The sequence below is a fragment of the Neoarius graeffei genome, chromosome 4, assembly GCF_027579695.1.
Source record: "Neoarius graeffei isolate fNeoGra1 chromosome 4, fNeoGra1.pri, whole genome shotgun sequence".
In the NCBI taxonomy this organism is placed as follows: Eukaryota; Metazoa; Chordata; class Actinopteri; order Siluriformes; family Ariidae; genus Neoarius; species Neoarius graeffei.
Window position 1 is genome coordinate 41,092,059 of NC_083572.1, and position 19,379 is coordinate 41,111,437.

At 41.6% G+C, this 19,379-nt stretch overlaps 1 protein-coding gene across 3 annotated transcripts in view; it reads right to left on the reverse strand.

Moving 5' to 3' along the window:
- pdzrn3b (PDZ domain containing RING finger 3b) overlaps window positions 1-19,379 on the reverse strand; it is a 268,429-nt gene that overhangs the window by 33,373 nt on the left and 215,677 nt on the right. The gene's annotated exons all lie outside the window — the stretch shown is intronic.

The window sequence follows — 19,379 nt, forward strand, 5'->3', positions numbered from 1 at the left end:
TACCTCCAGGGCTGCTCTTTGCTCCGTTTTCAATGAGAACTTCCCGTTGAATGCTTTCAATACAGCATTTACCGCTGTGTCAAAGGCTTGCCGCTGCTCCATGTTCATAATGTTTCTAGTGAATGAAGCGCTTCCGGCATAGATTCTGTAAACAATCTATGGCTTCCGGTCGCAGTTCTACTACGTCAGTGCCTTGAACACGCCTCTACCCAGGGCCGTTGGAGATGCTCAAAGTTGATTGGCTCCTGATTTTTCGGGAGCTTGGAAAAGCTATAGATAGCTTGCCTTGCCAGACTAAGTTTGCAACAGGTCCTCGTGTTGCGTCACACTTGGGATAGGCGGGCCCAGGCTAAACAATTAGGGTTGCACCGAATCCAAGATTCGGTTTCGGATTCGGCCGAATCTTGGCCTTTTTAAAGGGGTTCGGTTTCGGCTGAACCCTAGAGCGCCGACCGAACCGAATCCTACGTGCGGCGCACGTCGTCAATGTTTAGGAGAAGATAGCCTCCATTGTGCTTGCAGTCAAAATTGAAAATGGAAGCAGTGAGCTGAAAGTGTGTTGTGTGGCAGTACTTTCAAGTGAAAGAGGGAGATTCAAGTCGTGCAACATGCACACTTTGCAGTACAGAGTTGTCTCGTGGTGGGAAAGATGCTAAACAGTACACAACATCTCCGCTGTTAGAACATCTTCGCTCAAAGCATCCGACAGAGTATGAGATGTGCACGGCCGAATCTAACGTCAGTGAGGCTTCAGGTACCACAACCGCACAGTCACAGATAAAAAGTGGTCCTCAGACCACCATTACCAACGCTAGCTATAGAACTAGGTTGTTAATAAAATAGCCTATGTGGAGACATGTTCGAGTTTTTTGTGCTACACTTTGTTTAATGTATCTAATTAAGCCTACAGTTGTAAGTGCTTGAAATTGAAGTGAAATAGCCTATAATTTATGTTCCATGAGTGTAAGCATTAAACATGATCAAAATCCCCAGTAAGTTTTTTTTTTTCCTGAGGAAAACAGATTCAGCATTAAATATCACCTTTTTGTTTGAAAATTAAGTAGGCTTACATGTATGTAAGAGTTAAAATGTAAATGTGCTATGTTTTGCTGCATTCTATCTGCAGAGATTTTTTTTTTTTTTTACTTTTTGTTCAACAAAGATCACTTTAGCAATGGCTCACTGCTACTGACAGGCCTTATTCTTTTAGCAATGTCACTTTTTGCTCTTTTTCTTTGTTCTTTATAATGGACAGTACACTAAAGCCTACACACTGAATGACTAAGCTGAAAATTTCAGTGGTGTTCTCCAAGTGTGACTATCCAAATACAAAATAGTGGCAGAAGTTATTGCCTATGTTTTTACAGTTTAAAATACAATAATAAAATATTCCTTCTGGATAAAGTATCTCTATCTTACTATTAAGAAAAGGAAATGTGCAATGTTTTCCACTGCATTATAATGTACTAGCTAATGTTCGGAGTAGGACTCGGTATTCGGTTTCGGCCGAACCTTAAGCAGTGGATTTGGTATTCGGCAGAACCTTAAAAATCAGGATTCGGTACATCTCTAGTAACAATCCAGAACGGCAGGCAAAATCGTAAAACGGTGAAACAGGCAACAAAACAGGCTACGGTAGACTTGGCAGAATCAAAGACAAGAAACAGGAAATCAGGAAACCAAACAAGGAAATAAAGCTTGGTAACATGTCAGCAACGCAACTCAATACTTCACAAAGTGTTTTTTCATAGTTTTTAATATTGTCGCGCTGATTGCACCTTAATCCTGTGCAGGTGCAAGTCGTTTACGGCATGCACGCACGCTATCCGGATTGCGCCCGAGAGTTTATGTGATGCACGCACCAAGGTGGACGGGTGGGACACTTTTGCACAAAATTAGTACAAAATGTAGATATAAAATATATCTTATGCCTAATTATTATGGCATGTTACAAAAAAATAAAGAAAAAATCCGAGTCCTCGCCTCCATTTCATGAGTCCAAATGCAGTTACTGCACAAGTCCGAGTCATCAGTGCTCAAGTCCAAGTTGAGTCAGGAGTCCTTAAAATTAAGACATGAGTCAGCCTCGAGACGGAGTCCTGGACTCCAGTACTACAAGCCTGGATTGAGTTGAAGGGATGTAGTTGGAAGACAGACAACATAAGACAGTATGGATTTTTATTAAAATTAAAAATACCCCCCCCACACACAATTTACTAGTGCATTTCAAAAAATTAGAATATTGTGGAAAAAAGTCCAATATTTTCCATCAGTTATTTAAGAAAGTGAAAATGTTATATATTATAGACTCATTATACATAAACTAAAATGTTTCAAGCATTTTTCTATTTTAATTTTAATCAGTATGGCATACAGTACAAAAACAAAAAAGCCCATCTCAAAATATTAGAATATTTAATTTCGAGTTTGAGTAAAACAGTATGAACACAGTGTATCTCTCGGTCTAGTTCAGTGCACACAACCACAATCATGGGGAAGACTGCTGACTTGACTGTTGTCCAGAAGATGATCACTGATGGCCTCCACAAGGAGGGTAAGCCACAAAAGGTCATTGCTGAAAAGGGCGACTGCAAAAGGTGCACAAGCAACAGGGATGGCTGCAGTCTTGAGAGGATTGTCAAGAAAAGTTGATTCAAGAACTTGGGAGAGCTTCACAAGGAGTGGACTGAGGCTGGTGTCAGTGTATCAAGACCCATCACGAACAGACATCTTCAAGAAAGGGGATACAACTTTCGCATTCCTAATATCAAGCTACTCCTGAGCCAGGGACAATGTCAGAAGTGTCTTATCTGGGCTAAGGAGAGAAAGAAATGGACTGTTGCTCAGTGGTCCAAAGTCCTCTTTTCAGATGAAAGTACACTTTGCATTTAATTTGGAAATCACGGTTCTAGAGTCTGGAGGAAGAGTGGAGAGGCACAGAATCCAAGGTGTTTGAAGCCCAGTGTGAAGTTTCCACAGTCTGTGATGATTTGGGGTGCCATGTCATCTGCTGGTGTTGGTCCACTGTATTTTATCAAGTCCAAAGTCAACACAGCCATCTACCAGGAGATTTCAGAGCACTTCATGCTTCCATCTGCTGACGAGCTTTTTGGAGATGCTGATTTCCTTTTCCAGCAGGACTTAGCACCTACCCAGAGTGCCAAAACTACTACCAAATGGTTTGCTGACCATGAGATTACTGTGTTTGATTGGCCAGCCAACTTGCCTGACCTGAACCCCATAGAGAATCTATGGGGTATTGTCAAGAGGAAGATGAGAAACACCCGACCCAAAAATACAGATACGCTGAAGGCCACTATCAAAGCAACCTGGGCTTCAATAACACCTCAGCAGTGCCACAGACTGATCACCTCCATGCCACACCGCATTGATACAGTAATTCATGGTAAAGGAGCCCCAACCAAGTATTGAGTGTATAAATGAATATACTTTTCAGAAGTTGGACATTTCTGTATTGTAAATCCTTTTTTTGATTGATCTTAGGGAATATTCTAATAATTTGAGATACTGGATTTCTGATTTTCATGAGCTATAAGCCATAATCATCAAAATTAAAACAAAAAAGGCTTTAAATATTTCACTTTACATGTAATAAATATAGAATCTATGAAAGTTTACCTTTTTGAATTAAATTATGAAAAAAAAGGAACTTTTTCATGGTATTCTAATGTTTTGAGATGCACTAGTACATTCAAATGCTGCCCCAACTCATGATCATTATCATAATATTAAAAAGTGTGTCTTTTCCCTCCAGGCTGATAAGGTTAACGTTCACACATGGAGAGTGGATTTGTTAGTAGACTGCTCGCTCAACAGGGCCTATCCCTCTTCTAGAATTCCTTCTGAAACACAGCTGCCTTCTTTCTACCTCAGCAGGCTTTTCTCTCTCCATCAGTCATGCTTCAAAAGCAGCCCAAGAGCAGGGATGCAAAAAAAGAAACATCCCTGGACAATCCATACAACAGCAACAAACACTCGGTTCGTAGAGTGTTGGCATAGAATGTGTGCGCACAGAATGACTGGTTTGATCAGTTTCCCCCTAACCGTGGATGAATAGTAATAATTTCACGTTGCTTCTTTTCAGGGTCAGAGGCAAATGCTGCATAATGGAAAAGTTAATTAGAACGAGCCCCTTCTTAATTAACCGGGGCTCTTAGGGAAGCCAGATTGTGGGGAATGGAGCGGGGGTACATCGTTAAACGGATTTCTTTCGCTGAGCAATTTTAGGGCCAGTGAAATATGGCGCCACCCTGGGAGATTAAGGGAGCGTAATATGTTAACCTGAGGAGATTAATATGCGCAACAAGCCAATAGTGGGGCGGAGAGAGTTAATTACAAAAAGTAGGACATGCAAAAAAACATTTTTTAAATTTGAATTCTTGTCAGTGGGTTGCCTAAATGACTAATTAACCAGTTGGAAACCATAAGAGTCTGATGCATTTCTTAAGGATATCTGGAAACAAACCGGTAGGCCTATTTTGTCAATTAATTAAATAACTTTAAACTGTATAAGGCTGCTGGGCCATAGAAGGTTCACGCTGCACGCTAGTAAAGAAAAGTGGACAAACGTAGCATGACTTGCTCTGGGCCATAGAACGGCGTTCACGTTGCACGCTGCACACTTCACGCGTGAAGCGTGAAATGAACATGCACACTTTTTTCTAGGCGTGAAGACGGAAATTCCAGTCAATGCATGCGGTCACCGCCGCGCCAGCCAATCAGAACGGGTCTAGGGAGATAACGCTATGCTTTCAGGGGAAAACTTCAGAAAAAATATAATTGAATGGTATAATTGAAAAATAGTTCTTCATCGGGATTGTCAAGCAGATTATAGAATGTTCGGTGAAATTCACCACGGGTTTCTCTCAGAAGGAAGTGTTCTCGGCTCCAAATTCTGTTCCTTTTTCTCTTCCTCTGTCTCAGTAAAAGCAGAATGAGGCAATCGTCGTCATCCGAAGAGTCCATATTGTTGGTTACTCGGTCAAAGTAGAACAGACGCAACACGTGAACATCCAAGCATGAAGTTTAATGGCCCAGGGTCCGGTTCTTCACGTGAACGTGTAGCGTGCAGCGTGAACCTTCTATGGCCCAGCAGCCTAAGAAACCTCATCTTTTGGCTGTTCCCATTAGGGGTCACCACAGCAGAAAATGTCCCTCCGTCTCCTCCTGTTCTCCGTATCTTTTCCTGTAGCACTAACCGTCCTCATGCCCTCCTTCACCACATCCATAAATCTTATCTTTGGTCTTCCTCTTTTCCTCAAATACCCTGGATCTCTCCTTTGTACGTGTCCAAACCAGCTCAATCTTGCCTCTCACTTTGTCTTCAAGTCGTCCTACATTTTCTGTCCCTCTATTATTCTCGTTTCTCATCCTGTCCAGCTTCATCACTCCCAGTGAAAACCTCAGCATCTTCAACTCTGCTACCTCCAGTTCAGCCTCCTGTCTTTTTTGTCAGTGCCACTGTATCAGAAAACAACAACAACAACAACAACAACAAAAAAAACACCCCGGTTTAACAGCCCAAGTCTTATAGAAGCAATTTGAAAAGGGCAATGCTAGTAAGGCTATAAAAGTATTATTTAGAGAGATAACATACAGTGCCCTCCACAATTATTGGCACCCCTCTTTAAGATATGTTCTTAGGCTTCTAATAAATTCATTTATTTTTTAAATATAGGACAACAATGCAAAAAAAGAGAAAAATCCAACCTTTAATTCAAGTGCATTTATTCAGTGGGGAAAAAAAAATCCCACATTAAGAAAATTCTTTTACATGAAATCATGTGTGCCACAATTATTGGCACCCCAATGTTAATACTTTGTACACCCCCCTTTTGCCAACAAGACAGCACTTAATCTTCTCCTATAACATTTCACAAGATGGGAGAATACAGAGAGGGGGATCTTCAACCATTCCTCTTTGCACAATCTCTCTAAATCGTCCTGGGTCCTCTCCTATGCACTCTTCTCTTCAGCTCACCCCACAGGTTTTCAATTGGGTTGAGGTCTGGGGACTGAGATGGCCATGGGAGGAGCTTGATTTTGTGTCTGGTGAACCATTTTTGTGTAGATTTGGCCACATGTTTAGGGTCATTATCTTGCTGAAAGACCCAGTGACGACCCATCTTCAGCTTTCGGGCAGAGGCCACCAGATTTTGATTTAAAATGTCCTGGTATTTCAAAGAGTTCATAATGCCACGCACCCTAACAAGGTTCCCGGGGCCTTTGGAAGAGAAACAGGCCCACAGCATCACCAATCCTCCCCCATACTTCACAGTGGGCATGAGGTGCTTTTCCGCATACTCATCTTTTGTGATGTATTAGTGTTTGTTGCCAAAAAGCTCTATCTTGGTCTCATCTGACCAAAGCACACGGTCCCAGTTGAAATCCCAGTACCGCTTAGCGAACTCCAGACTTTTACGTTTATGCTTGTAAGTGAAAAAAAAAGGCTTTCCATGCATGCCGCCCAAACAGCTTGTTGGCATGTAGATAGCACCTGATGGTTGTTATGGAGACTTTGTGACCCCAAGATGCTACTCTAATGCAATTTTCTAACAGTGAACTTTGGAGAACTTTTTATTTCTCTTACCATCCTCCTCACTGTGTGTGGTGGCAAGATAAACTTACATCCTCGTCCAGGCTTGTTTGCCACTGTTCCAGTTGTTTTAAACTTCTTGATTCCTCTGACTGTAGATATGGGCAGGTGTAGGCGAGTGGCTATTTTCTTGTAGCCATTGCCTGACTTATAAAGGTCGACACACATCTGCCTTAGTTGGTGTGTTCTGTTGTCTTTCCCATGTTGAAGAGTGGATAAGAGAAATAGGCCTCTGTGTCACATCATACTTATACCCCAGGGAAACAGGATGTGATGAATTACTAAAAGGTTCCTAGATACTCTGATCAACTTTATAAACTACAGTAGAAATGACAGAAATGCTTCAATTACATTTACTTTCTAGAAATTATGGGTGCCAATAATTGTGGAACAGGTGATTTTATGAATATTTCTTAGTCAGGGATTTTTTTATTTATTTATTTTTAATTCACTTGAGTTAAGGGTTACATTTTTCTACAATTTTCAGTGTGAGATTATGCTTCTGCAATAAAAACTGAATTTAAGGCTTTTAACATATCTTAACCGGGGTGCCAATAATTGTGGAGGGCGCTGTATTTATCCATTTATTTAAACTAAAGAACAGCTATGAATTATGAGGTTACAAGAGCTGTATACGCTTACTATTGGTTGCAGCTTGATCGGACTGATATTGGTGCATTAACCTGAGAAGTAGCACTCCGTGAACTTGGTATTTCATAGAAGCAATATCCACCAGGCTAATTTTGTTGAACTTTGATAAATTCTGAATCTGCACCGCAGAACATAAGCCACAGTCTACAGTGACCTTATATAATGGAAACTAAGGTGTTTCAAAAAAATGTGATCTTTCACAAATCTCAAACTTTGCCAATTCTCGTTCAACTGACCTCAAATTTTAACAGCGTGTGTGGAAACAGGTCAAAATTTTATGTTTAACGTTTATCTTTTTAGGTACAGAAATGCCACTCACTGGAAAAGAAAAGGCGTTGTGTGTGTTAGAGTACGCTCGAACAAGACTGTGCGGCATGCTTTCAGGAGAGAATTCTCTAAAAATGCACCGACTGCAATGTGAATTTGGATACGGCGCAAAAAGTTCAAAGAGGAAGGCTGTCTGCGTGTGTGTTGGTGTCTCAGGCGGCGTGCATATTGAAAATTTGTGAAATCGCTCATGGAAATCTACATACCTTTGAATTTCTTATTCAAATTTTGAGGAATAAATCTTATATTGCTCAGCATTATTATATTGCTCAGCATTGAGTCGTTGAGGGGACAGTGGAGAGGGCGAATGAGTTGAATGACTTTTTCAATTGGTTCAACCAGCCCACGTCCCCCCCACCCTCTCCCTCACGGCAGCCATCTCTCCTTCTTCCCTCAACACACCTCTCCCCCAGTCATCACAGCAGCCCCCTCCTCCCCCTCCTCAACACAGACTCCTCCATGCATTACTGCAGACCAGGTCAGAGGTCAACTGAGGAAGCTTCACCCCAGGAAAGCAGCAGGCCCGGACAAGGTGTGTCCCAGACTACTGAAGACCTGCGCTGCTGAACTGGGTGAACCACTCCAACGCATCTTCAACCTCAGCCTGCAGCTGGGGAGTGCGCCAACCCTCTGGAAGACATCATGTATCGTTCCAGTTCCCAAAAAGAATCGGCCCAGCGAGCTGAATGCCACCGGTCGGAAGTCACTCACTTCACATCTGATGAAGATGTTGGAGCAGCTCTTCCTCAGCCTCCTCAAACCCCAGGTACAACATGCCCAGGACTGTCTGCAGTTTGCGTACCGGGCAGGTGTCGGTGTGGAAGACACCATCCTCTACCTGCTACACCGAGCCCACTCGCATCTGGATAAAGGAAATGGCACAGTGAGGATCCTCTTCTTGGACTTCTCAAGTGCCTTCAACACCATCCAGCCCCTCCTGCTTCAGGACAAACTGAACAGGATGCGAGTGGACCCCTGCCTGGTCACCTGGATCTCTAGCTACCTCACGGACAGGCCGCAGTACATCAGGCTGAAGGACATCATGTCTGACACTGTAATTAGCAGCACCGGAGCACCCCAGGGCACGGTGCTGGCCCCTCTTCTCTTCACCCTGTACACCGCAGACTTCTACTACAACTCAGAGTAACAACTCACATTCAGAAGTTTGCCGATGACACAGCCATCATTGGGTGTATCAGTGACGACAGAGAAGAGGAGTATAGGAGCCTGGTGAGGGACTTTGCTGTGTGGTGCAACAGGAACCATCTGCAGCTCAACACCTCGAAGACCAAGGAGCTGGTCGTTGACTTTGGGAGGTCCAGACCAAGGTCACGACCAGTTCTGGTCGAGGTGGAGGCTGTGGATTCCTACAAGTACCTCGGGCTGTGGCTGGACAGCAAGCTGGACTGGACTTTGCAACACCAAACACTTATACAGGAAGGGACAGAGCAGGCTATACTTCATTAGGAGGCTGCGGTCCTTTAACATCTACAGGAAACGCCTGTGGATGTTCTATCAGTCTGTGGTCGCCAGTGTCCTGTTTTACACCGTGGTGTGCTGGGGGGCAGCGCATCCAAGAAGGACACATCCAGGCTGGACAAACTGATCAGGCGGGCTGGCTCTGTGGTCAGCATGAAGCTGGACTCTCTGGTGACGGTGGCAGAGAAGAGATCTATGGACAAACTATTGAACATCATGGACGATGCCAGTCACCCTCTGCACACCGTCATCAGCAACCAGAGGAGCCTGTTCAGTGACGGAATGCTCCTTCCCAAGTGCAGGACGAACAGACTTAAAGACTCCTTTGTCCCTCACGCCATCACACTGTACAACTCCTCTCTAGGGGGAGGAGGGGTAACAGGAGGACAGAGGATGGGAAGGAGCAGTAGCCTAGCCCAACAATAAGCAATACCAGACAATGTGCAATATAATGTGCAATATAAAGTGCAATATCTCTCCTGCCACCCCCCTTTCCCCCCTCCTTCCCCATATCTTATTCTTTTTATATTTGTACATGTAAATAATTTATTTTAATTTATCTAGAAGTTTTCTCTATTTATTTTCTCTGTCTGTAATGATGCTGCTGGAATCTTAATTTCCCTGAGGGAACCCACCCAAAGGCATCAATCAAGTTTTATCTAATCTAATCTAATTAAGCCTGTTCAGTTTCATTATCCTGGACTATATCGTTTCTGGGATATTTACATCTCAAATATCACATTTTTTGAAAAACACCCTGTATTTCAGGCTACTTGTCAGCCCAGACCCAGGAAAAATGCACATTTTTGGGTTGTGGCTTTCTACAAGCTGAAAGAGTACCATTATGGTGCTAAGGAGCCAGCGGCTATTTTAGCGCTACTGCTAATGTACTAATAAACCCAGGGTCAGCTGTCTCTCATCACAGCACTGACAGAGCTCTTCCGTCAGTGCTTCACCATCCACAGCAATCCCAGTATGTTCATTTGTGATTCTTGGAGACAGTTTCGATAGAATCTGCGCCTGGGGAATTTATACATCCACGCGTGCGCGCGCACACACACACACACACACACAGCTGAGCAAAGCACAAATGCACATTCCAGGGATGATGAAACTGTTGTCAATTAATGTGAAACTGACAAACAAACCATTTCTGTAATTTACCTTGACATGAATATAATAGGGTGGTATTCAGTGTTTGAGTGCACAACAGGTTTTGATGAGTATAAACACACGTTTCATTTGATACCTGTCAAAGATTCCTGCATGAAAGCCACATAACCAAACCCTCTCTTAAAAGTAGCCAAAAACTGTCCAGTGCAAATCATTAAAAATGAGTTGTATCCTTGACCTTGCCTGCATAAAACTCTAAGATGTCTAGAGACATCACCACAGTGATGAGGATGTGTGACTGCCAAAGAGACAGTGAAGAGGAAACTCACTCAGGTAAGTGGGCGGCACGGTGGTGTAGTGCAGGGCTTTTCAAAGTGTGGGGCGCGCCCCCCCTGGGGGGGCGCCAGAGTTCTTCAGGGGGGGCGCAATGTGAGAGACAAAATGGATCGATTTTTAGTACCTAAAGCTACAGTGAGTGAGGAGACAAAGTCTGGGCCAAGCAAAAAAACAGAGCCTCCAGGATGTTGCGATTTGCAACTTCAGCGCAAATTCAACCAATCCCCGCGAATTCAGGGCGGTGTTGCAATTATATCCAATCACCGCAACTTTCCCGCAAATTTGACCAATCGTTGGCGTCGTCTTGAGGTGACGTCGACAAACTACCTTCCGCCTTACTTCCGTGTGTTCAAGAGAAGCAGCATGTGCGCAGTGTTGCCAGATTGGACGATTTCAAGTGCATTTTGGCAGGTTTTGAACATATTTTGGACTGGAAAATGTCAGCAGTATCTGGCAACACTGAAAGTCTGTTATGTTTACAGTGAAGGACTGTGTGCACTTTATTTTTTTACTTAATACAAGAAATTAATGGATGCCAACATTTTTGCCAAAATGGTATTTTATTTTCCATTGTTTAGGCAGCTTCAGCATCATACTGTGAGATTCTGTTCAAATTGTTTTTTTCTTCTCTGAAGCCTGAGCCATTTATTTAATTAGTTTATAATTATTGTTTAATTTAGTCTTCAGGAGAGACTGCCTGCACACAGCACTAGTATTAATAGTTTTTTTTTTTTCTTACATGAAAGCTGAGGCATTTATATTATATTTTAAGGTAACTTCATGTTGTGCTGTGAGGTTCTCTGCACTTTAACTTTTGAACCAACAGGAGCATTTGGATAAGTAAAGCCTATTTTTCTGCATTTTTGTAGTCCTGGTAATCTTTTATATTGGTAAAGTTGTTTATAGGACCATTTCTCTTTGTTTTTTTTAATCAACAGTTTTCAGTAATAACTTAATATTTAACATATCACTCAATTTTAATCACAAAAAGAGAAAATCGCAACAATTTCTCACAACTTTCACTTCCTCCCGCAATGTAATCGCAACAAAAACCTAAAAAACACCGCAACTTTCATCGCAATTTTTTTTGAAAACCCCCCGCAACATCAGACATTTTAGCCCGCAGCAATCACAAAAAAGGCCGGCGTAATCCTGGGGGACTGGAAAAAGAAGGAAGTATGAGCACGATTATTTAAAGTTTGGATTTTCATGGACTGGATCTGAAGATGCTCCACTGCCACAGTGTCTGCCAAGAGGTGCTAGCTAACGATGCTATGAGATGTTTAAAATGTGTAAAACAAGATGTTTTAAAAAGCACAGATGTTTAAAATGTGAAAAAGAAAAAAATGTGTACAACAACCATTTTTTAAAAATACGAATGGAACATTAAGTATAGCAACAACAAAAATTGTAAGGGGGGCGCTGTTGTTTATTTGCTCTCCGAGGGGGGGCTGACTCTCCCACACTTTGAAAACCCCTCGTGTAGTGGTTAGCACAGTCGCCTCACGGCAAGAAGGTTCTGGGTTCGAGCCCAGTGGCCGGTGGGGGCCTTTTTGTGCGGAGTTTGCATGTTCTCCCCGTGTCTGCGTGGGTTTCCTCTGGGTGCTCCGGTTTCCCCCACAGTCTAAAGACATGCAGGTTAGGTTAAGGTGGGGCGGCCTTGGGCTGAAGTGCCCTTGAGCAAGGTACCGAACCCCTGACTGCTCCCCGGGCGCTCTAGTGTGGCTGCCCACTGCTCTGGGTGTGTGTGTTCACTACTTCAGATGGGTTAAATGCAGAGGATGAATTTCACTGTGCTTGAAGTGCGCATGTGACAAAAGGTTTCTTCTTCTTATGTGGTCACTTATAACCAGAAAGGATCGACTCAAAATCCTATCTTGAAGGCAAACTGGACCATCTGAACTGAGCACCGATGCCAAATTATGAAAATGTCAGAAGTCAGAAAAGACCGTTTTAAAATAAGTAACAACCATCGGAGCAATTCGCGAAATTAATCATGTTTAAAAAGTCCATAATAAACCACTTGAAACGTTAGGGCTAGGGTAAAGTTAAAACAATAAGCTCCAGGCGTTTCAATGTGATCCAACACAAATAACTAAAATATTCTACTCATGAAGACCGACTCTCATTCATTCTTTCAGAATTACTCTGTACGTTTCCTGTCTCCTTCCATCTACTTTTCAATGTCTTCCTTTGTGCTTTTATTCCATCCAAGACTTGTGCTTTTTCAGAGTTAAAAGAAAAAAAACACCACCACACTCCTCTCGCTGTGCTCAGCTCCCTGCAAGACCTCCCTAGGAATCTCTTTCCTCTCTAGAACCCATGACCTCGGAGACAAAGCACTGGCCATGCAGCCTTCGCTCTCCAGCCACCATCCTCCCTTATCCAGCTCCCCACAAGGGAACACGCTCTACCAGAACCCCATTCAACAATCCCACCTTTGACACAGCCTACAATAGCTGGGAGCTGAAGCCTCTCGTCACTAGCAACTCTGCGAACCAGTGCTCTTCACCCTGCTGAACTACAGAGATGGTCACCCCTGGAGGACATCAGTAATGACGCTGCTGCTCAAATAGCCTTTCATTAACTCAAAGCCAGTGAACAGGGATGCTTCACTGACGAACTGCTCAAAATTGGTTATGGAATGACCTTTTTACAGCTTGACGTTCTGCTCGAGCTTACATGTCTTAGGCTATTAATGCCTTAGAGGATTTTAATGTTAAAATCAGGCAGCTGGGTAAATGTTAATATTCAGCCGAGTCCTTGGTAATGGCACGAGGCCACAGCCCGCACTCTTTGGCAGGAATAATAATGAGCAATAATAATAAGCAATAATAATGAGCAATAAAAACACTGCTTTGCACTGGATGAACAGTCACACTGAATCAGCAGTGTTATTCTTCATGCCACAATGTGTTTCGAGGAACTAGTATGAGCAATAGGCTGTAAGTATTGATCAGTGCAGTGATTCATTCTGCACATGCTGTGATTCAAGCTAGTCCTTGGGAAAACGTGGCAGTATGTCAGCTCCTCTTAGCTGAGGTTTTAACAGACAGGCTTTTCTAATCTGCTATGCTTCCTAATTGGATTCTTCAAGATTGTTGATCCATAAGGGGAGAAGAGAAGGGAAAGACGATTGCGGTATGGACACAAGTCGGAGCTGGACAATTCGGTAAGAGCCTGGAGAAATGGATTGGCAAAGATTCTCTTTATAGGGGAGGTCTGTCTATAATCTTCCTTTTCTTAAAATGTTTAGCAGTCTGGTCACAAGAATCAACGCAGCAGAACTGGTGTTGGTGTTTCGCTCCTTTTAGAGTCGTCATGGGAAGCCTAATGGTGGCTAGGTTCTTTGCTTCTTTGGATGGCATGAGACCAAGCAACTTTTCTTCTCCAATGGCATGCATTGTTGATGTGGATTAGGCAGCAAAGACAGACCGCTTGTGATGGGCATAAGCTGCTTGGAAAAATACAGCATTATTTATTTCCACTTAATCGTGTTTAAGCATGAGACATTGCATTTTCTAGACGGGAACGCTTAAAGGAAAACGGTCACTTCCTTCAAGTTCTCCAAGGCCTTTCTGGACAGCTTAATAAGCACTGCTTCAGGTGTTTATGGAGAACAAACTTTCCCACGCTCCGACGAGAGAAATTAGTCCACGATGTAAAAATTCAGAGTGGAACTGCTGCAACATTTATGAATGGGAATTGACCAAGGAGCATTGATCATTTTCAATAATCTCTGATCCATAACTCCTTGGACTGGTTGGTTGAAAGTGGTTTAATCCACATCATTTGGTTCATCTCCCTTTCACAGAGTCTCAGGTGTCCGAGAGGCCAGAGGTTTCCTCGGAGTGAATATTTTGTTCAAGCTGCTACAAGCTAATGAGAAACATGAGCGTTGAACTGAACAATATTGTACGAAATTGAGTTACACAGTAGCAATTCAGCATCTCAATGCAGCCTGAAGGAAAGATAAAAAGCCATGTTTGTCAGTCTCATAGTCTTGTAAGTAAAATCAGTGGGACTGCGGTTCAGGGGAAAGCGAGAATGGAGTTATTTTGCCAGCAATGATGAGAAAAGGCCAGAAGCCTGCACCTACATCACCCTACATTAGAGGTAGCTTCTCATTCTGCTAGTGTGATGAATGGCCCTTAACTACAAAAGGGTAGACTCGATCTCAACATAACAGAGAGGAGAACTTGCCGTTACCCAAATCTGCATTTACTTTAGTAATCAACAAATGGACAAGCAAACATTCATGTCCAATGTTTGTGACAAATTTGTACACTATATGGCCAATGGTTTGTGGACACATGATGCACCCATATGTGGACCTTCCCCAAACTAGCTGCATTACAATTTCCCTTCAGTGGAGCCAAGAAGTCAAGCCAAGTTTATTTGTATAGCACTTTTAACAATAAACGTTGTCGCAAAGCAGCTTTACAGAATTTGAACGACTTAAAACATGAGCTAATTTTATCCCTAACCTATCCCCAATGAGCACGCCTGTGGCGACGGTGGCAAGGAAAAACTCCCTCAGACAACATGAGGAACACTGCAAAAAATGGCCTTTCAAAAATAAGAAATAAAAGATTAAAACAAAGCATATTTGCTTGAATCAGGTGAAAAAAATCTGCCAGTGGAACTAGTCAAATTTGACTCGCTAAGATTTCTTAAAGTAAGATGAAAACTCTAACCTGTTTTTAGATGAAATAATTCCAAAATAAGATTGGGGAACTTATCATGAGAGATCTGATTAACTCAAAATAATCAAAATAGTTCTTATAACAAGATCGCACTTCTTACATTTAGCCATTCAAGTCATTTTTATTTATTTCATTTTAAGGGTATTTCACTTAAATTCATGACAAAGTCTTAGCAGGAAAAACTGAATTTCAGATAAATATACTAATATTAGGATTGTTAAATTCTACAACTAAGCATTGCTAGCTTAAAAGATTCTCCTTTTGTGGCCTGTAATTAGTAAAATACTCTAGATATGAGACCAGAGACTATCTTGAATCAAGTTGACGACACGTGTAGCATTGCAACAAGTTTATTTTTTCCCCATTTCAACATTCAAACATCTCTTAAGATTCCACTTCCCCAGGACCTCAGGCACCAAAAAAACAAACAAACCAATAATAAAAAAAGTCTACGCATTTTGACTTACAGTGCTTACACAACGCCAAAGCAACAGTGCATTTTGGGGGCACTGACTATTCATGTGTACGAGGGGTTTACAAGATCAGGCACAAAAAAAAAAACAAACAAAAAAAACAACCAACCAAAAAAAAAAAAAAAACCAACCAACCCCCCCCAAAAAAAACAAACAAACAAAAAAAAAAACCCCACAACACTTAACTCACAGCATTCCAAAAAGCCCTCACTAAAACGCCCTCCACTCACTCATAGCCTTTTTGAAGGCACTTGTCTGGTCTAGAGTCTGTACAGCATCTAGAACAGACCTGGGCATTTTACGGCCCGTGGGCCACATCCGGCCCTTTGGTTCATTCTGACCGGCCCGCGTAAGGTTAATTAGAAATTACAAAATAAACATTTTCTAATTTTACCTCATGCATGGACTGAATATGCATTGCTTTTATTTTGAAGTTGTTCAACAAAAACGCAATGCGCGCGACATGAACATGACATGAAATCCCACGAAACCTAATCCCGCGATGACTACTTCCGTAATTTGTCCAGACCAACCACAAACTTGTACGTCATCCTTCAAACGGTCCAGCCAATCATATAGTGTGACGTCACCAGCAGGCGCCGGAGCCCGAGCTGATCTGTAGATCTGATTCCTACACCGAATCGACTGATGATCATCTGTCAGCTGTGCTTCGCATCTCCACCTCAGACATTCAACCTGACTCTGATGCACTCGTTAAAGACCAACAGAGACTAGAGTTCTCTCACTGAACAAATAAAAAACTGAAAAACACCAAATGAGGTGATTAGACTACAAATGTGGACGACATTATTATAATATGATGTATCTTGCTTGATATTTGGAGTAGAAAGACAATATTGTGATGTCTTTATTGTGTTTTGGGGTGAATGTGACTGAAAAAAAAAGTACAAACGTTCACATTTTGTTAACCATTGTTTTGGGAAATTTGACTGAATAAATGACATTTTTTGTAGGGCAACCTCGTTTTTTCCATACTCTTACCAGTCTTAGCAGCTTGTAAAAACAATGTTATTTATTGCTTTATATAAAAGAAATACACTTAATATTATGCAGAATTTAGTTCAGCCTTTTGGTCCGGCCCTCCACAAAATTTTCTGTTTCTCATATGGCCCCATGGAAAAAAATAATTGCCCAGCCCTGTTCTAGAAGGAGCTCACTCTGACTGACTGAGAAAACAGTCGCAGTAAACGTAGGATCTGTAAGGTGGAGTTGAATTGTAATGAAAGATTCAAAGATTTCAGTAAAGTTCATTTATTCCCAAAACAAGCATACTTTGTTTTTCTTGAAACAAGATGAACCGCATTTGACAAATGTCCAAAATGTACTTACTTACTGTACGTACGTACTTGTTTGTTTAAAAAAACAAACAAACTTGTTTTATTTTCAAAGGTGCTCCAAATAAGACTTTTTCAAGACATTTTGTCTATACAAGATTTTCAAGATGGACTGTCTAAAAACTAGCCTTTCTAGCTAAATGAGGTTTTGCTTGTTGGGTAATTATGTCTTATAATAAGGGTGACTAGATGTTTTGACTTGAAAATAGACAAACTTCCTAAGATTTTTATTTTTTGCAGTGAAGAAACCTCGAGAGGAACCAGACTCAAAAGGGAACCCATCTTCATTTGGGCAACAACAGACAACATGACTATAACATTAACAGTTTTAACATGGTCAGTTTCGTTGATGTTATAAACTCTTCACTGATGGAAACTTGAGTGCAAAACTGTTCATGACAACTGCAGTCCTAAAGTTAGCAAGTCAACTGCAGTCCTCAGCCATAAAAGCATTACTGCAAGCGTCCAGAGCGTCTTCCAAGTGTGACTAGAAGCCCAAACGTGTCCCTGTGCACAAAACAAGGTCCATGAAAACATGGTTTGCCAAGGCTGAAGTGGAAGAACTCAAGTGGCCTGCACAGAGCCCCGACCTCAACCCCACTGAGCACCTTTGTGTTGGATGAACTGGAATGCAGACTGCGCCCGAGGACTTCTCACCTGACATCAGTGCCTGACCTCACCAACACTCGTGTCTGAATGAGAAAATCCCCACAGCCATGCTCCAAACTCTCTTAAAAAAAAAAAGCCTTCCCAGAAGAGTGGAGGTTATCATAGACCCCTTGCACGTGATGTTACGCATCATGTGATAATTTCACCTGGGGGACAGAGACGCGTCTTTCCTGAAAGCAAGGCTTAACTGGTCAACAACTATAACTGGTAAACAAGTATACAGGGATGAGAATGGGACATTTAAAAAAAAAAAAAAAACTCTGAAATGTCTGCCAACTTTCCCATATACATATATACACACACACACACACACACACACACACACACATTTTATATATATATATACACACACACATATATATATACACATATACACACACACACAAAATATATATATATATATATATATATATATATATATATATATATATATATATGTGTGTGTGTGTGTGTGTGTGTGTGTGTGTGTGTGTGTATGTATATATATATATATATATATATATATATATATATATATATATATATATATATATATATGAGAATGTTTTCAAATTCAATGATGGTTTAAAACGTTTATAAACTTACTTTTATAACATTTAATAATCCCGAGTACTTATTAATCACTAATTCATAAGTAGTAATGATTAATAATCAATAATAATTACTATTACTACTAATTATTATTAGTGGTTAATATTCTTATTATTATATTAAAAACACTGTTGTAGACGATAAGTAAGAAAACTAAAAAAAACTTTTTGTACAAATTATTTCTACTGTACTATATTTAGAATTATTGTATTTTCTGGAGTTATTTTTAACTGAGTTTTGAAATAAAGGTTGTATATTTATATTAAACTTGGTACAATAAACAAATGTTAATTATGTAAAAAAAATGATGCTAATCATTATTATTATTTCCTATAAGCCCCATTTTCCACCTGACTCTTGTGCGCATGCACGAACCCCCCTGCGTTTCACTTTGGAGCGCTTGACCTCTAACACGCGCGCGCCTCGTGTCCGTGAAAAAACAGTTTCCCAGTGGGCGTGTCCCCAGCGCTGCGGTACCGGCTTTAAACACATTTGTGCGATCCAGCGCTTTTTATCACAAACGATTCTTCTCCTTATTTTGGGGGTATCTGTCATCCCCCAACCACTTGTCGTTAAACAGACATCTTCCCATAATTATCAACGCTTTATAGCACGGGCGATTGCTCTAAGACAACGAGGGAGGCTCAGCCTCCTCTAAAAATGACGAACATCGTGTAGGATGAATTGCGCTAGGCTTATGTTATAGCCGACCTTATAACATTGCTATTTCAGATCCAGAATCATAGAAATATATGTGCTCAACCCAACTACAGTGCAAAATCATTCCGTTATAACTTTCCCCAGTTCGCCTAATGTGAGTGTGAGTTTTTCCCCCTCGTGACAGCACGATGCAGCCCAGCCTCAGTGGATTGGGAGCTATGTGCTTGTCAATCTCAAAATGCAAGACGATTATTGGACAAATACTGCGAAAACGCCCGCCCACGGAGTCTCACGGACTCCCAGCCTCAGTGGACTTCAACGGCATTTGGGAGCTCTGCGCTTTTCAATCTCAAAATGCAAGACGGTTATTGGACAAATACTGCGAAAATACCCGCCCACGGAC